Below are 21,726 nucleotides of genomic sequence, written 5' to 3'. Positions count from 1 at the left end.
CGATCTACGCGGCTGTGAAACATTTTCGAAGACTCATCGAAGGCTGTGACGTCACCGTCTACACTGATCACAAACCGCTGTCCTATGCGCTCTCAAGGCCGCAAAGTAGCAGCGACACTCAGCGACGTGAGCGACAACTCCACTTTATCAGTCAATTCGTCAAGAACATCGTGTACGTAAAGGGAGAAGAAAACTCAGTCGCTGACGCCTTATCTCTTATTGACGAAATACAATGCCCGTCAAACATCGACTACGACAAGTTATCACGTGATCAAGATCAAGACGATGAGCTGAAACAATTGAAGCTGCAGCCGAATTTAAAATTCATCTCAGTTACTTTGCCTGGCACGCAACGACCAATCACGTGCGAGATGTCAACGTCCACGCTTCGCCCATACTTACCACCGGCACATCGTTTTGCTGCATTCAAAGCGCAACATGATCTCTGCCACTCTGGTATCAAGGCGACTAGGAAGCAAGTGACATCGAAGTTCTTCTGGTCATCCATGAACAAAGACGTAACAACGTGGACAAGAAACTGCGTCGGCTGTCAGCGAGCAAAAGTACATCGTCACGTCGTCACGCCGCTAGGAAGTTTCCCGCCATCTCAACGCTTCGAACACATACATATCGATATAGTCGGCCCACTTCGACTATCTTACGATTATCGATATTGTGTTACGATCATGGACAGATTTACAAAGTGGCCAGAAGCTGTACCAGTGCGCGAAATAACAGCTGAGATCGTCGCAAAAGCGCTGTATGAAAACTGGATTGCGAGATTCGGCTGCCCACTACGTATATCAACCGATCAAGGCAGGCAGTTTGAATCGTCGTTGTTCAGCGCGCTAATGAAGAAACTCGGCATTACACGCATACGTACAACTGCATACCATCCGCAGTCAAACGGTCAAATAGAGCGCTGGCATCGTACGCTAAAAGCTGCGTTAATGGCTAGAGGCGCAACTACCAACTGGAGTGACGAACTTCCCACCGTACTACTTGGCCTCCGAACAGCGCTGCGTGAAGACAACAACCTAAGTCCCGCGCTAATGACCTACGGTTCTACGCTACGTGTGCCATCGGATTTCTTCGCGCCGACTACTACAATTAACATGTCGGACGAAGATTACGTACGCTGCCTCACACAAACGATGACGTCACTCTCACCTTCGTGCACTACCGCGAGAACATCAGCCAGTCCCTTCATACATAAGGACCTCGGTACGTGCATACACGTCTTTGTGAGGAACGATACCGTTCGAGCGCCGCTGACACCACCCTACGATGGACCGTATCCTGTGCTACAGAGACACGAAAAATTCTTCAAGATACAGCTACCGAATCGAGAGACAGTTATATCGCTGGATAGACTGAAACCGGCATACATCTGCAACGAAAATGATTCGCCAAACACTATCTGTCCTACGAGTACACCGAGCATCGTGGATCCTGTACCTTCACAGCAACCCTACGTCACCAGGACCGGCAGAGTATGCAAGCCAAACGTACGCTTCGCTAAGGGGGGGGTACTGTGAGGTACGCTTCGCTACACCACCCACAACATGGGATTGAAGACCGCTCGCGCCGAACGCGTTATATTTACGTTCGTGCTATCTCGCTCGCGCGCGCATCTGTCTCGTTTCTTTTAGGTACTCACAGAGTCTTATCAGAGCGTTCTTATTGGACAATCGCGCGACGCTCTCGCTTGAGCGTTAACACTACTTCGGCCCCTGTTATTTTAGACTTAAGCTCGTTCTGTATTTACAAAATATACGACATACTATACTCTTCTACTTTACACCATCATTGCTGTTTTATTTATCAACTTTACCTGCATTGCTGCTACACTACTATTTAATTCATTTCTATATTGAGTTTTGAACCCAAACAAACTATGTTATCGGCCGACTACTATTCATCTTAATACTAATTTATGAACCTAAACAAACTATGCTATCAGCTCAAAAGTTTGAAGGGTCTCCAAAACTCTAAGAGTCCTGCCTCACTAAGACGCCATGGCGACGTCGCCAGCGGCGCAGGCCTGGCTGCTTTTGGCATCCAAAGGTCGCCAATTCGAGTGGCCATGGCGTCTTTGCCGTCAATTGTTTACGTCGTCGCTGAAGAAATCGCACGCTGACTGGCGACCACACTGGCGACTGAGTGAGGGAGGTGCACTTTACCGTGTACATATTAGTGGCAACGTCGCCAAGCTGCCAGAGTAGCCAGTAGCCACGTAGGGACCTGTAGCTCGTGGCCACGCTTCCAATTTGGCGACGTTGCCAAACCGTCGCCAAGTGAGTTAGGTTCCATACATTTCAATATTAACTGCTTGGATACGTAGCCGGCGACGTCGCCATTGGCGTCCTAATGAGGCAGGGCTCTAAAACTTACGATTTTTTGCGAAATCCCACTGCGAGAAAAACACTGAAAATAAACTTTTTTCAGACTACTATCACTGTGAAAGGAAATCAACAACTGATCGTAAAAAAAATAGCTAAGAACATATAATAGGTAAATTATACAGTAAGTTCTGTTTATTTATAAGTCTATAGTTTACAGTTAGGTATTTGTAAAAATAGTAAAAAGAATTAAAAAAACAACCGGCTTCTAAAATATGTACAATAGTCATCTTTCCATCGCTCTCTAGAAGTCGGTGTCTGGAGGTTTGTCTTTTATTTGACGTTCAAAAAGTGCTGTTTTGTAGCCAAGTCTGAATAATTGATTCTTCTATTCAAATAATAACAAGTGACTGTTGTTGTAGGTAAATAATATAACTTTTATAGACATTTTTTTTTGTTACTTAACTCTTTATCGTTAAAAAACTTCCCCTGAAAAGTCTTAGCGTACCTACCTAATTTGTAGATTTTCTTAATATTTTAATCTAAGTACTTTAAACTAAAATAATTGTTCTACTTCATTGTAATGAGACTTTAATCCTTCTCGATAATGATTGGGAGTATGTGTATGATATCACGGATTTCAATAAACAATGAATAATATATATAAGTTTAAAATCACCAACCCGCATTGAGCAAGCGTGGTGATTAAAGCCCAATCCTTCTCCGTGTGAGAGGAGGCCGCAGCCCAGCAGTGGGACGATAAAAAGGCTGTAGCAATATTAATAAGAAAGTACTTAGCTGAATTAATTTATGTAGAAAACAGCAGCTCTTAATTTGGTACTTTCGTGCAGGCTCGTATCATTTAAATCTTCTTTGGAACTTTCGAGTGCTTGCACACGACAAGCTTTTAGTCGGCCGATAGATTGTTTGGGCTCATAAATCAGTATGGAAATGAATGGTCATCATCATCCTCCGAGCCTTTTCCCAACTATGTTGGGGTCGGCTTCCAGTCTAACCTGATGCAACTGAGTACCAGTGTGCCACAAGGGGCGACTGGAATGAATACCAACGATGGTATTCGGCCGGTATAAAAACCGACTAAAAACTTTGATTGAATTCTTCTTCTTTAAAAAGTATTTTTTCCGGCCGCCGACTGTTTAGTCTGCAATATGTGGGTATACTTTAACTTCAAACCAAATCAATCAAGCCATTTTAGCGAGACAGAATAGCAATTCATTGTCATACGAAAAAGATACAGACTATCACTAAATATCACTAAATAACTAGACTTATCTCATCTGGGGAAATGCGTAATACCGGGGCGTCCCCTAATACTACTCGGAACAGTTGTTACTAAGGCCAGATTCCCCCTTGGTGCATCACTGTTCGGCACAGGTCATGTATCTCGTGGTGTACTCGCTGTAGCAAACAGTAACACATTGCGTGCGAACATTACTAACATGTCCGCGACACTGCAACCGTCGCGAGAACCTATAAAATATTGTGAACACTTTTTTAAAAAGAAGTCTATGTCTGTGGAGTTTCTTGTCGGTTCTTCTCCATAAGACCCACTCTTTGGAACCGTGCACAAATCTATTGACGTTTCTTCAGTACATGTAATAGGTCTACATGAAATCAAAACCTTCTCCATTTTTTATTTGAATTTTGAACTGTGGACTCGCGCCGTAGCGTACACATTTTATTACGAATCGTTAGACAGATTTGAGTAACTTTGGGCTGGTAGTGATTATAATCTACTTTGTTTCTTGCTTTGTCATGTATGTCGACAAGTCGAAACCTCTTTCAATAAGACGGTTCTTCCACTATCAAGTACCAGATAATACGCAAGGCGAATTAATTCACGATTCCAACCGCATACAGACTTTCATAGAATTTTGTCTGCGGAACAAAAGGTGCATACAAAAGTATACATACATCATTTTTTAAGACGTCAAAAATCATCAAATGACGCCTCCCGCTGTGGGTTAGCAGCGGTGAGGGAGTGTCAGACTCTTACTGACTAAAAACCGTCGTGTTCCGTCGTAGGCCTTTTATGTACCAGGGCACCGCTGCTAACCCACAGCGGGAGGGGTCATTTGATGATTTTAAAAAAATCTGGGTATCCTATACCTTGTTTTCTCGGGAGCTTTAGAGTATTTTATCGCTTTCTTTAATTAATTATTTCAATATTTAGAAAATACAATGGTGATTAATCGTGATTATTTGCGAAAATTTTTGCTTGTCATAATGACTGTTACAATCAAAGGTACTGTTGGATTTTCCTTAATTAGGAATATCTTTGTGGACTGTCTCTACCACCTTTGAGATAAGATCATTAATGACAGACAGGTGGTTTGAAGCCAGAAAGTCTGACTGGGTTGAGGAGGTCAGATAGGGCAGTCGCTCCTTGTAAAACACTAGTACTCAGCTGCATCCGGTGAGACTGGAAGCCGACCCCAACATAGTTGGGAAAAGGCTTGTGAGATGCTGATATGGGTAGATATTTTGCCATAAACTTACTAAATGTTGCGAAAGTTATAGGTACCAACGCAAATAACAACGGAAGGAGCTTGTGAAATAATAAGAGTAGCCGACCGGCTCCGATCGTGTACTTTTTCTTGACGTTTGGCTCCAGTTGCATGCTCTTTAATGCTCGCGCAGCGGATCAGCTCCGGTCTGTGTGAAAAGAAAAATGCGCGCCGATGCTCTCCGAGCCGGTCTGTTTGAACCCTAATTCAATGATGGAAAAACATGCAATTCTAACGACAAGGTTACAGATTTCGCATTTTCAGACACATACATTTACAGAGGTGTGCGCACAAATGTATCTCGCGGTGTACTCGCTGTTAACAAACAGTAACACATTGCGCGCGAACATTACTAACATGTCCGCGACACTGCAACCGCCGCGCGAACACATGCTAGCTGTGGACTCGCGCCGTAACGAATATAATTTTAATGGAATGTCGGTATTAAACTATTAATAATTTCACGTCCTTAATAACTTTGGTATCCGATAAAACCTAATATAGCCCGCCTAAACGAAAAACATTTCTTAGAAACTTTATCATAAGATAATAATATATTAAACAATTCACTGTTTTAAGTAACTTTGGTAGATAAATGATTACTCGTTTTTGGTGTCACATTTTAGTAATATACTAGTTTTAGCCTGTGATTTCGTCTGCTATTTTCTCACTTGGGTTAAGTAAAGAAACAACCTCTCAAGTAAGAGCGTGGGTTCGATTTCAGGTCATGCTAATGCCCATGCAACTTTTATAAGTTTGTATGTACTTTCTAAAGTATAAGACACCAATGACTGATTAAAGGTGAAGGAAAACATCTCGAGGAAACCTGGACTACGAAGTCTGAAATCAGCAACACGCAATGAGCAGCGTAGCGCGGTGATTAACGCTCAAGCCTTCTTTGTGTGAGAGGAGGCCGCAGCCCAGCAGTGCGACGATACAAAGGCTGATGATGATGATGATGATGATGATATAGGTCCCTATGTATGTATATTCTTCAGCTACCATATTTGTTAGAAGGCGTAACATCCAGCCATACAAACATTCGCATTTATAATACATCCTAGCTTCCCCACGGTTTCGTCCGCGTCAAGTTCGATTATATCGCGTTTCCAAGAGACCTCTTCAAAAGTCCGGGATAAAAACTATCCTATGTTAACGTAACAGTCAGACAGACAGAGTTACTTTCGCATTTATAATATTAGTGGGATATTAAGTATATTAGTAGAAGTTTCCTGTCCTCAATAGCTCTGATTTAATATGAAACAATGTAGATAATGTGGTAATGACAGTGGTCATGATAATCTGTTATGTATTTTTATTGCAAATTCAAGGCAAAGGCTTTTTTGACCTTATTTTGAAAATACTTGATAAATAAATATGCAAAAGTCTTCATGGAAAATCGGTTGGCTTATATAGGAAGTGGTGAAGGGAACTGTCTTTTGTTTTTGACGTTCGAAAAGTGCTGATTTATCTGCCTTAGGGCTGATTTTTCAACCATCAGTTAACTTCTATCTGAGGAATAAATATGGCGGTTTGACATATTTTCCATATAAAAGCTGTCAAAACGTTAAAAATATTCCTCAGATAGGAGTTATCTGGCGATTGAAAAATCAGCCCTTACTTGAATAAATATTTTTGAGTTTGAGTGCACTTTTACTTGATAAGGTAAAAGTTTGACACCCACAGCGGGAGGAGTCATTTGATGATGACCCACTACTTATCGAGTGAGCTGCAGGTTTAATCACCTAACTAGCCCTAATGTCAGAGTTTTCTCAAATCCACCTGACGGCCTCTGACATGGTTATAACAACATCTGCTACTGAGTAGCATTCGGGGATGCCGGCTTGATATACCCACCTAGGCACGGGGGTGTTACACCAAAAACATACATGTGTTGCCAGGGTAGGGTAGTCCCAGCAGATACGTAGGTAAGCATTTTGAGGGCTCTCTTTTCGTAAAACTGGACGGTTTTGGAAAAGCAAAACAAAAGAGAGCCTGTTTAGTGAAAGTTTCTTAGAACCCACAAGGGGTTTCAGCCACTCGTGAATCGAACCCGGGACCTCATGCACAGCTGTCGCCCTATGCGACCACTAGACCATCGAGGCAGCTTACAAGGATCACAAGGACCGCTAAAATTCGTAAAACTTGAAAATATTTTGTAAAAACTTCATACAAAACTTATTATGTTTTACAAATATATAACGCAACAACATTTGATGCAACTTTTATATCACATATACTAGCTTTCGTCCGCGGTTTCACCCGCGTCCCGTAACCGGATGGTGACAAAAACTATCCTAAAACGTTCTCCCGGGTCTATGTTAACCTCCCCTCTAATTTTCAGCCAAATCGGTTAAGCCGTTTTCATGTTATGTCGTGACAACGAAAAACGGGTTTCATTTTTATATAATCACATATAACGTAAGGTACATTATGAATGTCAGTTTTCTTTGTCACGGCCAACACTATCAATTGACTACCTAAGCAATTAGGTAGACAACTTTGAATAGATAATCTTATTGACTAAATGAATATTATTTGTTAAAGATTTAAGATTATAAACAGTTAATATAATTCACTTGTTGGTGATTTTTATCGAGTGTTTTTTGTATAAATTTGCATTTTATCTATGAGTATGAACAATAATGTAACACGTGTCTATGGTGGGTTTTCTGTCCATTGGTTTTCAATTATATACGTAATTTTGATTTCATCAACATCATCATCATCTTCCCAAGTCAGTTGGGGTCAGCGCAACATGTCTTTTTCTTCCATTCCTCTCTGTCAGACGTCATACTTCCATCCACTCCCTTCCGCTGCATGTCCTCTTTCAGGCAATCAATCCATCTTTTCCTCGGTCTACCTCTGCCTCTCCAGCCTTCCACATTCTTATTCACATCAATTTCGATTTATATCATCTAAGTATTACAAATTATGTTGCTGGGGAGTTTGTTGCACCACTTCTTCTTTTCAGCAAAACCACATAGGAAGTGGCTAAGGGTGGACGTTTTTTTATTCCGAAAGTGTTGATTTACCATCCTAATTTGAGTAAACTTTTTTGAGTTTCAGTTCATATCTTATTATCATCTCTTATCGCAAAAAAAACGCATGTACATAGGTTGGTTCTACAAATCCGCTGTTAAAAAATTGAAAGAATTTGTAAAATCTGTCACGTAAAGCTATTTCTTCTTTAAGGAAAATAATAAAAACAGCCTTGCCTAAGATCGTGTAAGAACATTGATTCTACTGATTTCAGAATATAACGATGACGTATTGATTAGCTTTCTTATGACTCATCGCATTTCTTTTAAATTATAAAATTGCGTGAGAGTGCAAAGAGTAATTGCATAATGGGTTGCAAGTTTAAAACTTTATATTACTTCATTTGCCTAGACTTTTGTCAAATTTTTCGGGTCCCACTACTGCCGTTTAGATAAATAAATAACAATTAAAATACATACTATATTTTTATACGTGACTTGTATTTTTTTACCCGGTACTAAAAAACAGTACGAAACTCTAGCACACGAGTCCGACTCGCAGGATTGATTGACTTTTTGGTCCGTCCCCAGTTCCCCAAAAACATTAAGTACCTATTTCCAAAATGTTCATAGTAAATAAATAAAATAACGTTGGATAAGCCAAAAAAATACAGATTGATACAGTTTACACAGAAGGTTTATATTATAAAGATCTTTTTATTTTAGATCTTTACTTATAAATGCGAAAATAACTGTCTGTCTGTCCAGCTTTCACATCCAAACTACTGAACCCATCAATTTGGTACATAGTCTAGAGTCTAGAGCCTGAGAAAATACCTAGGAACAAAAGCTACTTTTTACCCGGTCGCTGGAAGAAGTTTCCTCAAGAGTCAGGTGGAACCACAGAAAACATCTAGTTCCTAGGTACTCTAACTCTATAATCGCCACATCTTTTTACACAAATTCACAAATGCAATAAAAACCTTGTCAATGAAAATCAGATCAGATATAAGATAAATACATTAAGTACATAATTAATTAAAAACATTATGAAATTATGCGTCTAAGTTAATTTTATTATTACGTATCTTTTATAAATTAATGTATGTTACACGGTTCGGCAATTTTGATCATCTGAAGCGGATGTGACTCATAGTTTATAGGAAATCATTTAAATATAACATTTCTTTAGATAATACTAATTAAACGTGGTTTTTAATTGATAGGAAAAACGTGTGTGTACACCTCAAGAACAATTATTTGCCTAGCCGTTTCTCTTGGGGTTTTCCAGTGTAACCGGATGCAGCTGAGTATCAGTGTGTCACATGGAGCGACTGCCTATCTGACCTCCTCAACCCAATACCCCTTGGCAAAACTGGTTGTCTGGCTTCTTGCCAAATATCAGACATCACTGAAGCGGAGCATAACAAGGAAGTCTTTAAATAACCAATATAATTTCCCTGAGCTTAATATTGCCATCCCAAGGAAAGTACTTCCCACACCCGGATCAAGAACGATTGACGACCTCTATGGCGCAATGGTCACCAAGCCGGTCGACATTTGTGTGATGAGCATGCTTGTTGGCCGTGGTCTGGGTGTTACAATATGTATTTATAAATATGTATGTGTGTAGCTATATGTAGTTTATCAGTTGTGTTAGCACCCATAACACAAGTTAATTAATAACTTACCATGGGGCTATCCAACCGTGTGTGAAAAGGTGTCCCGACATTGTCCCGACATTATAAAGAAAAAAATCCGGATCCCGGATTGGAAAAAGGCTCAAGCTTACATTGCGTGTACCAAAAACTAAGCTGTGTAAATAAGTCCAGTAGTTTTGTAGTGGGAGCGCGATATGCAAGAAGAGTCACTTTCGTATTTACAATATTAGTAAGGATCTCTTGCGACAGTTGTGTACAAGCAGCAATAAAATTTAAAAACTTAAAAGCTAAATTAATCGATCCATCAATTGTTTTTAGATTAGACATTGGAAACAGACATTAGCTAATGTCAAACTTCACTCATTAATCGGGATAAAACGGTGGATCGATTATGGTAATCCACAATATAACGATGACGGTTTTGTATTATCGTTAAAATTAAGTGGTGCACCCTAGAAATTCAAATTCATGTTTGTTTTATTTATAATACCTACTGGGAAAATCATTTACATCCAATCTTGGCACTTTAGCGTACTAAGATGCTAGTCATTTTGAAAAGAAAACTCTCCATAGGTACCTACATAGTTTTAAAATAGTAAGCAGAGGTGATATTTTAATCAAATGAGGCAATCGCTCTTGAATGGCAAAACCGGTAATTTGAAAAAAAATAATTATTTAAAAAAAAAAAGATGTCTGTCTATCCCTCCAAAAAAGCAAGCTTGAATATACTATTCAGACAACGCATTATCATGCATAAAATATTTTTAATTGAAATTCATTGTATGTAAACTGCGATAAAATCAATTAATCCAATTACCTTTAAAAGAAGATGACTATAAGATAATAAGGTAAAAATCAAAATGTATTTGTCTTATCATAGAGATTCTTATCTATGGTTTATATTGATTCTCAGAAGACTTTTTCGTAATTGATAACAACTATAGAGGTGCGACTGTTTTATTTCATGTAAAAAAAACGTAACCTAATAATTTTAAAGAGTTTCTTCGTGTTTCAAAAGGCATGATAGATTAGTGGGCTTAGGTGTCATTTGAACAACTTTGGTAGTCGCTACTGGGTATTCAAAAGCCAGAAAGTTTGGGTATTGGGTTGAACGGTTTTTTTTTTCTTTCAATTTAATTTCATCATCATTATCTCTCGAGCCTTTTCCCAACTATGTTGTGGTCGGCTTTCAGTCTAACCGGATGCAGCTGAGCACCAGTGGTTTACAAAGAGCGACTGCCTATCTGACCTCCTCAACCCAGTCACCCGGGCAGCCTAATACCCTTTGCTAAGACTAGTGTCAGACTTACTGGCTTCTGATTACCTACCCGTAACGACTGCCAAGGACATCAAATGACAGCCGGGACCTACAGTTTAACGTGCCCTCCGAAGCACATTTTCGATTTAATAATTAAAATAATTTTTAAATATCCCATCTCTAAATAATTTAAATAAACACAAATATCAATTAGCATACATTAAATTAAATGAGATAGTACTAATAGCGGCTTCTTTGTGCGTTAATAAAATTATACTTTATCACTAACATCGGTCGATTGCATCTAGAAAAAGGCTAAAAACATTAATGTTTTTTAGTGCTTATAAAATGATTGATATCTTAATATTACTGATGCATATCGGAATGGTATAAAATATGTTAATTTTATTTACGATGTATCATTTTTATTTTTGAAGTGAATGCTTCCGTTTTGTAATTATAAGCGGAAATATAAACGTGTTAAAAATATAATTTAAGAGATGGCGTTTGATTGTGTCTATGGTTCATTGAACCCTAGACCGCACTAGACTCAAACACCATTTGAGAACATCAGGAGCTTTCAAACCTACAACCATCACGTGCCAGCCAACATTTACTTACACTTTATATTTATTGATTAAAACCTAAATCACGTAACTCTGTAAGTACCTAGTTCAAATAATCCAGAATCCCCAACAAATATAAGTCTTCCACAAATCAACGATTTAGGTATAATCATACCAGGGCACGCCACCATAGTGGCGGTAAGTCCCCTCTTTGAGAAGTGGCTCGGGAGGAGTCACGGCGCCCTCACGTACCGCATGACGCAGGTCCTCACCGGACACGGTTGTTTCGGGAGGTACCTGCATCGAATCGATCGTGAGGAGGCGCCCGGGTGTCACCACTATGCGGACAGCCCCGAGGACACGGTGGACCACACAGTCCAGGTGTGCCCTGCGTGGCAAGGGCACCGCCGGGTCCTCGTCGAGGCTTTGGGCGGCGGCGACCTCTCGCGTTCGGCCCTGGTTCAGGCCATGGTCCGGGGCGAGAGGGAATGGGATGCCGTCGCCTCCTTCTGCAAAGCTGTCATGCTCGAGAAGGAGGAGGCGGAACGCCAGACAGTTCGCACCTCTCATCCCGGCCGCCGCGCTGGACCAGGTAGACACCATGGGCGCCGGGTGTCGCGAGATGACTCCCGGCCGCCGCAGGCGTGGGTCTGTGAGCGGTGAGTTCGGGTGGCTCATCGTCCCTCTGTCTGCTTAGACGACAGACCCGTGTCGACGGCGCGCGTTGTTCCACGCGCTCCTCAAAGAGATGTCAGCAATCCCAGCGGGGCCCAGTAGGGCCAAGGCTTGCCGGGGCTGCGGGTTGTCCGAAAGAGATACCGCGGCCCTGGTACATAAAAGGCCTATGACGGAACACGACGGTTTTTAGTCAGTACGAGTCTGACACTCCCTCACCGCTGCTGACCCACAGCGGGAGGGATCATTTGATGATTTTTGACGTCGTTAAAAAAAAATAGGTATAATCATACCCACATAAATATCCTTATATCCTGAGAAGAGATATATTACAATTTTTATCCTGGTACGGGAAGTCGTTCCCTCAGGACGGGAGCGCAACTGTGTCATACTGCTAGTATACCTATCACTTTCTGTCTATATATTGCTTACCTTGCTCTCTGTAGTAGTTGGTAGTCAGCTAACTAACTCACAAACTACCTATTTAATTAATTATAAAAACCACCCACTTATACACTTATTTTATCACTAAAACAATAGTTACTTCTACTTTTTTCTTTACTTCTAAGTAACTGAAAGAGATATAAAGTCACTCAAAAATTAACTATCCAAAAAAAGTTTTCAGTCAACCATTTTGTAAGCCACTTTGACAGTCAAAGAAAGAAAATTATTCAACAATTTCGAATGCAACGTTTATCAGTATTTTCTAAGAAATTAATAAGCAATATTGAAATAAAACATTGTTTTTCCCCGAGTATTTTATTGCGGTATTAAAACAATAAAATATTATCTTTGTATTTTTATATAACTGATTTAGGATTTTGAGTGATATCTACTCATTTTTGGCATCGATTTTGCTCGCTTTTAATATTATAAACTATATGCACATATATTATTTAATATACTTGTAAATACAGTAGCTGGGTGTTTATAGCGCCACTTCTTCTTCCCAGCACAAACACATAGGAAGTGGTGAAGGGTGGGCGTTTTGGGGGCTGTCTTTTGTTTTTGACGTTCAAAAAGTGCTGTTTAAACCGATTCTTATTATTAAAACCAACAGAAAAATATTTTTTTACATATATTAAGAATCATTAAACTATAAAGGATAATGTAATCGGATTGCACATTCACGGTTAAAATGAATAATGCTTCAATAATTATCTGTTTAGGAAATTATAAAATTTTCGTAATAGATACCTATCATTGTACGACTTTTTGGAAAAATGTGTTATCAAGCAAGGTCTTATTTTAACCTTAAAACCACTTTATACCTACGTACGAGGTATACCGTTTTTCCAAAAAAACTTTTAAACGTCGGTTTAAGACTTGTGTAAAAAAATGACAGATTATAACGTTGACATATATTATGGTTCATTTAGCAGCCAAAATTTTCTTAGACAAGTGTAAAACAGATGTTTAAGTTTTTGTAGCAAGGCCATTAGTGTTTAGTGTTTTGTTTGTTTGTTTATTTGTCGAGGTATGGTTTGGTTCCAGGTCAGGAAAGTCACACAGAGTGTCGTTAAACCCCAGTGGGTTCCACCAGGGCCAAGACCTGGCGGCGCTACGGGATTGTTGCATAAAGAGCTTAAGAAGGAACATGATGGATTTTAGTCAGTAAGAGTATGTCACTCCAGAGCGTTACACCTACAACGATGTTCCATGAACACAAGGTCAGAAATGTATGTCAGCGGACGACTTGTGCACCTATTACTTAGCCATGTACTACATACTTAGGTTGATAATGATGAGGATAAATTAAATACTTCCTGGCTAACAAATGCAGAAGCAACAAATCCAGAAAATCTGATAACTAGATATCACAAGGGATATGGTGTCACCCAGGTGACCGGGTTAACATATAGGCAGTCAAAAGCAGTTGCTTCATTTATCATACTGGTAATGCTCAATCCTTCTCCATGTGAGAGGAGGCCTGTGCCCAGCAGTGGGACGATAAAAAGGCTGTAACATACAACATAACATATAACACTCAGCTGCATCCGGTTACACTGGAAGCCGACCCCAAAACAGTCGGTAAAAAGGGTAGAATAGCATAAATGATGATGTTAAATAGTGAACACCCTGTATGTGAAGTCGTCAGCAAGTCTGCCATATCACGGTTTCCTTGTGTTATCAGACAGTAATGTGTTAGTGTTCTGCTGTGATTATATTTACTGTACAGACGGTGACAAAAGTTGTATACTTACCACTTTTCTTATGGCCTACCTTATTGTGCTATAATTAATGAAATTCTTATTATAATGTGCTCTTAATTAATTATTCTCAAAATAAATCGAAAATTCGCTACACAACAGAACAATGTTTGTAGGTAGGTATTTGTATATGTATCATACTAGTTTTGTTCCAAAAGATAGCAATAGAAGAAAGAAAAAAAAATTGTTTTAGCTATTTAATGTATTGCTACATATTCCATAAATAAAATTCAACAATAATCTTTCGGTAAGTAACAGCCAAGTCCACATTTCACGCTGACTGTACACACGTTACCAAAAAATTACGAAATCCAACAAAATCTAATCGTTTATCACAATAATCTGTTTTTCTTAGAAATTTCATTTAATACCCTAAGTTACACAAACATACCTTTACACATACCAGTGGCGCTGCTTGCTAAGGAGAACGGTTTAGAGTTGTGGAAATGCGTACATTTTCATTTAGTTCCAATTTTCGCCACCCGCAAAGTTAGGTTGGTTTTTCAGTATTATAGAAATTATTGCGCATTTAAAAAGTATTTTGCCGTGATTTCAGGTACTTTGTCAATTGTAATCCGATGACAATGTTATATTAACTTGGATTCTGAGAAAATGCCGATCGCATTACCTTTGTACTATCAAGTAATGAGTTTATATTATTATGCAAGATTTCGTAGACAATAAAGTTGAAATTCAGCATGAAGCTAAGGTATTTTTTGACAAAATGGGTCTTACTTAGTATGTACAAGTTATAGAACAAAATAAAAAACTAATGGTTGCTGCTGATCAATAGACTATTTTCATCTCTTCCCCTTTTTTAAGGCTAGTCCTTACTTATATTATAAAAGCGAAAGAAACTCTGTCTGTCGGGCTATCAGCCAAAGCTATTAAAATGATTCAAAAAAGTATAAGCCTCAGAAAGCAAATAATCCACTTTATATCAACGTCTGGGAAGTTTATACCTACCTCGGGACGCGAGTAAAAAAAGGTAACAGCTACCTTTAACATAGAGACATGTACCTATAAACACATATACTAGGTTTGCGTAAAAAAAATACTATGAAACGTGAAAGTAAACATAACAAAATAAATACACGGCCTATATAAAAACATCAGCCTGTAGCCAAACGCTAGATTGTCCGATTACGCCGTAATTAGATACACATCAACATTACTATGTGGAAGCTTATCTACTTATCTATGTGGCTAACTGTACTTGTAATAGTTACTCATTTTCAACCGACTTCAAAAAAAGGAGGAGGTTCTCAATTCGGCTGTATTTTTTTTTATGTTTGTTACTCGATTTCTCAATGACGCCTGGTCCGATTTCAAAAATATTTTTTTTATTTGAAAGGGTATGCTTGTCATTTGGTCCCATAATCATCAGAAACCCTGAGAAATCGAGAGCAACTTTCGAAAATTGTAGGCATGCATAGGTTAAAAACTTCACAATGAGGTGTACGTCTGATAACACTGTGCAACAGTGAAGGTTTGGAGCTGACCTGATGATGGAGACGACAGAAGGTCGAGGGAACTCGACAACTGAATATGTAAACTACCTCGTGTTTGGGCTTATATTCTTTGTATTGACGAGACCTTTGTAACAGTGAAGGTTTGGAGCTGACCTGATGACGGAGACCAGAGAAGGTCGAGGGAACTCGTCAACTAAATGTGTAAACTACCTTGTGTTTGGGCTTATATTATTCGTATTGATAAGAACTTTCCAATAATCTAATGCGGATATACTTGTCACTGAAAAGCCAAAAATAAAAAACTTTTTACAAAAAAATAAAACCGACTCCCAAAAACACTGAAAAGCAAAAAAAAACTATTCTTAGGTGCATCGGCCTAGAAGTCGGTGGCGAAATAAACATATAATCATCCACTAGACACCGAATTCTAGGCCGATGCACCTAAGAATAGTTTTTTTTTGCTTTTCAGTGTTTTTGGGAGTCGGTTTTATTTTATGATGTAAGAATAAAATGCTATAAAAACTCATCATCTGCCTAGTCTTTTCCCAGCTATGTTGGATGCAATTGAGTACCATTGTGCTACATAGAGCCTGACCTCCTCAACCCAGTTACCGGGGTTAACCCGATATCCCTTGGTTAGACAGGTTGTCATAATTTCTGGCTTCTGACTATCAGAAATGACTGCCAAAGATGTTCAAATGGTATCTATTAAATGGCTGAAGGGATTAAAATATACTTCAAAATTGCTGTCGAAATCATTTAAACATTGAGATTGAGAGAAGATTGAACGTGTGTTACTCAAAATAGCAGTTTTTCGCGATATTAAATTACAAAATTACTTTTTACCACTTCCTAGTGTTATAGCTGAGAAGGTAAAACGGTAGGGTAGAAACTTCCCAGCAATTTACTTTTTTCTTTGGTATGGCAAAAACACATAGTATACTTAGGTACAATTATGAATGCAAAAGTATATCCGTCTGTCTGTGGCGCTGACTGTTTTTTAATACACCGTATAAAGCCTAAGACAGGCTCCTTTTTTTTACGTCAGAAAATATTTTCATCGAAACGCGATCAACAGCTAGTTCCTCCTACAAATACCTTTGAGTATTATGTCATAATTAACATTTAAATTAATTAGTCATATTTAGATATCAGCAAGATCATTACTATCTACAGTTTATCAGATAAGTTTCATGTGTCAGGGAGTTCTTTGTATTGTTATGTACTCATATTGAGTATTTGTGACATTCGACATGGCTAGAAAGAATTTACTTGTGAGATGACGGCAGATAGAAGAGTATGAAAGGAGAAAACACAAATTAAATTGGGATAAGGATAGTGATAATTCAGTAATTTGGCATGTTTTAAAAGGTAGGTACAAAATCCTACTAATATTATAGATGCGATAGTTAGTATATGGATGTTTGTTTAACTTTCACGCAAAAACTACCGAATGGATTTTGATGAAACTTGACAGTAATATAGCTGATATAGATGACAGAATAATCTATGTATAGGCTAATTTTAATCCCTTAAGGAGCGAGTGAGATCAGTGACACAAGTCAGTACCTCTATAGTCATTTTCCCGACTCTGAATGATTCAACGACTGTTGATGAAACAGGAAAACGGCTACAGGGATTGATTGTTTTCTTTAGACAGTTAAAGAAAGGCTACTTTTCCGGGTACTGTCCTCAGATAGCAACGTAAATGATAATAAAAACCCCGGAATTCTTAAAAAAACTATTGCAATCCGGATCTATACGGTAAAAACATTTGAAAAGATTGTACTAAAGATAAAAATATCTTTATCATAGATAAAATATTAATTACTCATAGCGTAGCGATTAGAAGGGAAAATTACTACACCTACGCGTTAGCTAGTAATAGTATTTTTTATCTATCTATATAATAAAGAAGAAACATTTCTTATTTGTTTGTCCCCTAAAAGCTCCGAAACTACTGAACCGATTTAAAAATTCTTTCACAGTTGGAAAGCTACACTCTTCCCGAGTAACATAGGCTATATTTTATCCCGGTACGGGCAGTAGTTAACACGGTACGCGGGAGAAACCGCGTGAAAAAGGCTAGTACTTTTATAATTGTTTTTGCTTATATTATAATGCATACTGGTTGGAAACGTGACTTTAAAATCGCGGGTTTTGTTTTCCAGAATAACGTTGTATTCGATTTTTTCGCACATAGCATAGCAGCCTGTAGTCTGGAAGTTGGTGATTGATACACCCGTGCATCGGAGAGCACGTTAATAATGTCGGTCCTGCGCCTGATCTCTCTCCGGTGTCGGATTGCCGTCACATCGCGCTATGAGACTGAAGGAATAGTGAGTGCACCTGTGTCCAAGCAAATGCTTGTGCACTGTAATATATTCTGCGCAGCTGGCTGATTTTTGACAATAGCCGTCCAGATCGTAAAACGGTCTATATCTGTTTAAGGTTAGTTAAACAAGAGACCATTTTTAAGCTAGGTTGAGGAGGTTAGATAGGCAGTCGCTCCTTGTGGCACACTGGTACTCAACTGCATCCGATTACACTGGAAGCCAACCATATCATAGTTGGGAAAAGGCTAGGCAGATGACGTAATTCACGTTCTAAGCTTGCAATCCATTATGAAATTACTCTTTGCAGTCTTACGCAATTTTATACTTATTTAAAAAGAAAATGTAATGACACATAAGAAAGCTAATCTATAGAGATGTCATTATTATGTTCTGAAATCAATGGAAGCCGACCCCAATATAGTTGGCAAAGCTCGGGAGATGATGATTGCTTAAAAGGGACATCCCCTTACATATTAAAAAAAATGCATTATGTTCAAAGTTCAAAACTGCCGAATTACGCATACAGATACACATCAGATCATAATCAATTTCAAAAACATATATTTTTTTTATAATTAAACACGAAATATAGGACAACTAATTATGATAAGTCAATTAAAATAACAACGAATTGTACAATTATATTAAATTGATATTGATCTAGAACAATCAATCCGAATCGAGCTATTTGATCTGGGAAATTTATTCTTTGAAATGATTTAATTGTGAATCATCACTTTTTTTAGAGTTCCGTATCCAAAGGATAATACGGAACCCTCTATAAGTACTAGAACTAACGAACTTTGGCCTCTTGACATCCGTCGGTCACTAGACTGTATCACATATCCGTAATTGTCTAAGTTATTTGTTTTTTCAAATGATATGTTTCTGTTAAAATACATAAAATAAAAAGTTGGGGTTAACTTAGGGTTACTCTAGTGATAATTCACTGAAGAGTAAAGAGTATTTTAATCAGGATTGTCAGTATATAACATATAACACTGAAAACCTAACAACGAGTATATGTTTTTCTTATTTAAATATTTTTTTTATTATTTTTCATGTCTATACTTATACAATTCTGCGTATGAACATTTTATTAAAATTTATCTTACTGATAAAAAGTTACGTTATTCTAGGAAGAGAGGATGAGGAGTGAGAGAAGCCGTGGTGGTCTAGTAGTTCGCATGATCAATTCCAGGTCAGTATAGTACCAATGTAGCCTTTTCTAGGTTTTATGCAATCTCTAAGTGTATCCTTGAGGTAATCTCGACTATAAAGTCTGAAATCAGCAATCAACTTTGAGCGGACGTGGTGATTAACGCTCAATCCTTCTCCGTGTGAGAGGAGGCCGCAGCCCAACAGTGGGACGACAAAAAAGGGTGATGATTATGTACTACCGACCAGAGAGTGAAAGAAATGCCAGGTACTATGTAAAGCTAATATTTATCAATCCCTACTAATATTATAAATGCGAAAGTAACTCTGTCCGTCTGTCTGTTACGCTTTCACGTCTCAACCACTGAACTGATTTTAATAAAATTTGGTACAGAAGTAGAGTTGACGTTGAGAAAGAACAAAGGATAGTTTTTATCCCGGATTTTTGAAGACTTCTCTTGGAAACTCGATATAACCGAACTCTACGCGGGCGAAGCCGCGGGCGGAAGCTAGTACAACAATAACGCTCAAACGATATCTTCAATATTATGAAAGTGAAGGCCGGTAGACCGATAATGAGTGTTATGATTGCCAAATCGCATTACTACTTAAGAGTAAAGAGAGATAAATGCTGAAAGTATTCAAAAGCAAAAATTTTATACAAAAAAGACTAGCCTTCCTGGACAAATGGGCTATCTTAAAGCGAGATTCCCCCTTGGTGCGGTACTGTTCGGCACAGGTCATGTATGTATCTCGCGGTGTACTCGCTGTAGCAAACAGTAACACATTGCGCGCGAACATTACTAACATGTCCGCGACACTGCAACCTTTGGACTCGCGACATAATGTACCTACAGATGTTTTTTCACAAACAATATTGATTGATTGGCCATAACGCTGAAAGGTCCAACAGGCATTTGGAACGGGCTAATCTAAGCAAGATAATTCCTGAGTTTAACCCAACAAACAAATACACAATTGAACGGATAATCTTCAACTATATAATGTAACTGGACTGATTCACTAACTGGACACTCGAGACTGGACACACACGTGACCAGTTGGTGAAACTCAAAATTACTACCTTATTATTTCGTTATCTGTACATCTGTTAGCAAAACTTAAATTTTATCACTTTTATGTTTCGCCAACTATAGTTCGGCCATTCAGAGAATGCGTTCCTGACACGTCGCGATTGAACTGACGACGTAACTACATTCATTGATTATTGATATAATAATGTTGTTTTAATGCTCCTCAATTGTTAAAACGGTAAACAACCAGCAAAAATATTTTTATCGTAACTGCAACGCCATTGCAAAGTTACGTCGTCAGTTCAATCGCGACGTGTCAGGAACGCATTCTCTGAATGGCCGAACTATAGACTTGGTGTCACAAACATCATCGGCCACTGAACGAACAACTACTGAGAACCGTTCTTCCCCATTGTATTGTTAACAAACATTATTGTTCTACCTTAAAATAATGGTATTAATATTGAATAATTATTTGTTAAGAGTACCAGGATAGCAAAAATCAACAGAAGGTAATCGCTTAAATTGTATTACAAAGTAAAGCACAAATGTGATTTTCTTTAGTTTATTTGTGAGGTAAAAAAAAAAACAGATTACTATTATTACTAGTGGTACTAATTCTGGACACTGGTGTGTCCAGTCTCGTGTGTACTGTTGGTGAATAAAAAATGACAGCTACGTCCTTTTCAATAAATCCATTAAGTAAGATTAGTATAATTACTTCTAAGATTTTGTTCAATGCATTACACCCCAAAACCTGCGTAGGTACAAATAATTATGTTCTAAATTCTAAATAGGTACTCACTTTTAGTTTTTACGTTGCGTCAGAATTTTCACTAAACAAAAGAAGTAAGATAGCACAAATCACGCGAAATTAGTCTTTATGATCAGGAAAAGTAAACTATTTTTTCTTCAAAACTGTCTCCAAAAGACTTTTTGTAACTCTCGTTTCAAAGTCAAATTTTCTATGCTAAGAGCACTATTTGGATTTCTTTTGTTTTGGGCACTTAAGGGCACTAAATGTATAGGTATAGATGATATATGTCAGTATGTCACTCACTATAAAAATACACCAAAAAATGGCACTCACCGCTTCCTAAACTGAATTAGTCCTCAAAAATCACTTGTTTTCACTAATATTATTTATATTTTTTCACGTACATTATTTCTTATGGTATGTATACTCGTTTGCTAATCATATATACATCTGATATCAATTAATACATATGTTATTTAATAATCGACATTTGGCTGTCAGATACGCGCGTTTTTAATTATCGCGTTATACAGGGAGTTTGGGTTTCGTCGAAGATAATTTTCAAGTCATTTCGTATCTGTAATGACGATGCTGATTTAGAATTTCGTTTTGGTGATTATTTCAGTAACGTGGTTTAGAATCTAGACTTAACTATTAGTGGCTATACCGGGAACGTCTGTACCGGGGAGCCCCACATACCCTCTCCCGTCCCCCGACGGGAAGGGCATGCGTAATAGCATTTTTTACC

The 21,726-nt window shown here is 38.3% G+C and overlaps 1 protein-coding gene across 1 annotated transcript in view; it reads right to left on the bottom strand.

The window, feature by feature from the left end:
- LOC124643513 (mucin-17-like) overlaps positions 1-21,445 on the bottom strand; it is a 68,759-nt gene extending 47,314 nt beyond the window's left edge. Inside the window, 1 exon segment of the mRNA XM_047182514.1 lies at positions 21,312-21,445. The gene's annotated coding sequence lies outside the window, so the exon portion shown is untranslated.
- Positions 21,446-21,726: the final 281 nt, after the last annotated feature.

The sequence above is a fragment of the Helicoverpa zea genome, chromosome 27 (genome assembly GCF_022581195.2).
Source record: "Helicoverpa zea isolate HzStark_Cry1AcR chromosome 27, ilHelZeax1.1, whole genome shotgun sequence".
Classification (NCBI taxonomy): domain Eukaryota; kingdom Metazoa; phylum Arthropoda; class Insecta; order Lepidoptera; family Noctuidae; genus Helicoverpa; species Helicoverpa zea.
The sequence above is the reverse complement of the archived record's forward strand: the minus strand, read 5'-3'. Positions and strand labels throughout refer to the sequence as shown.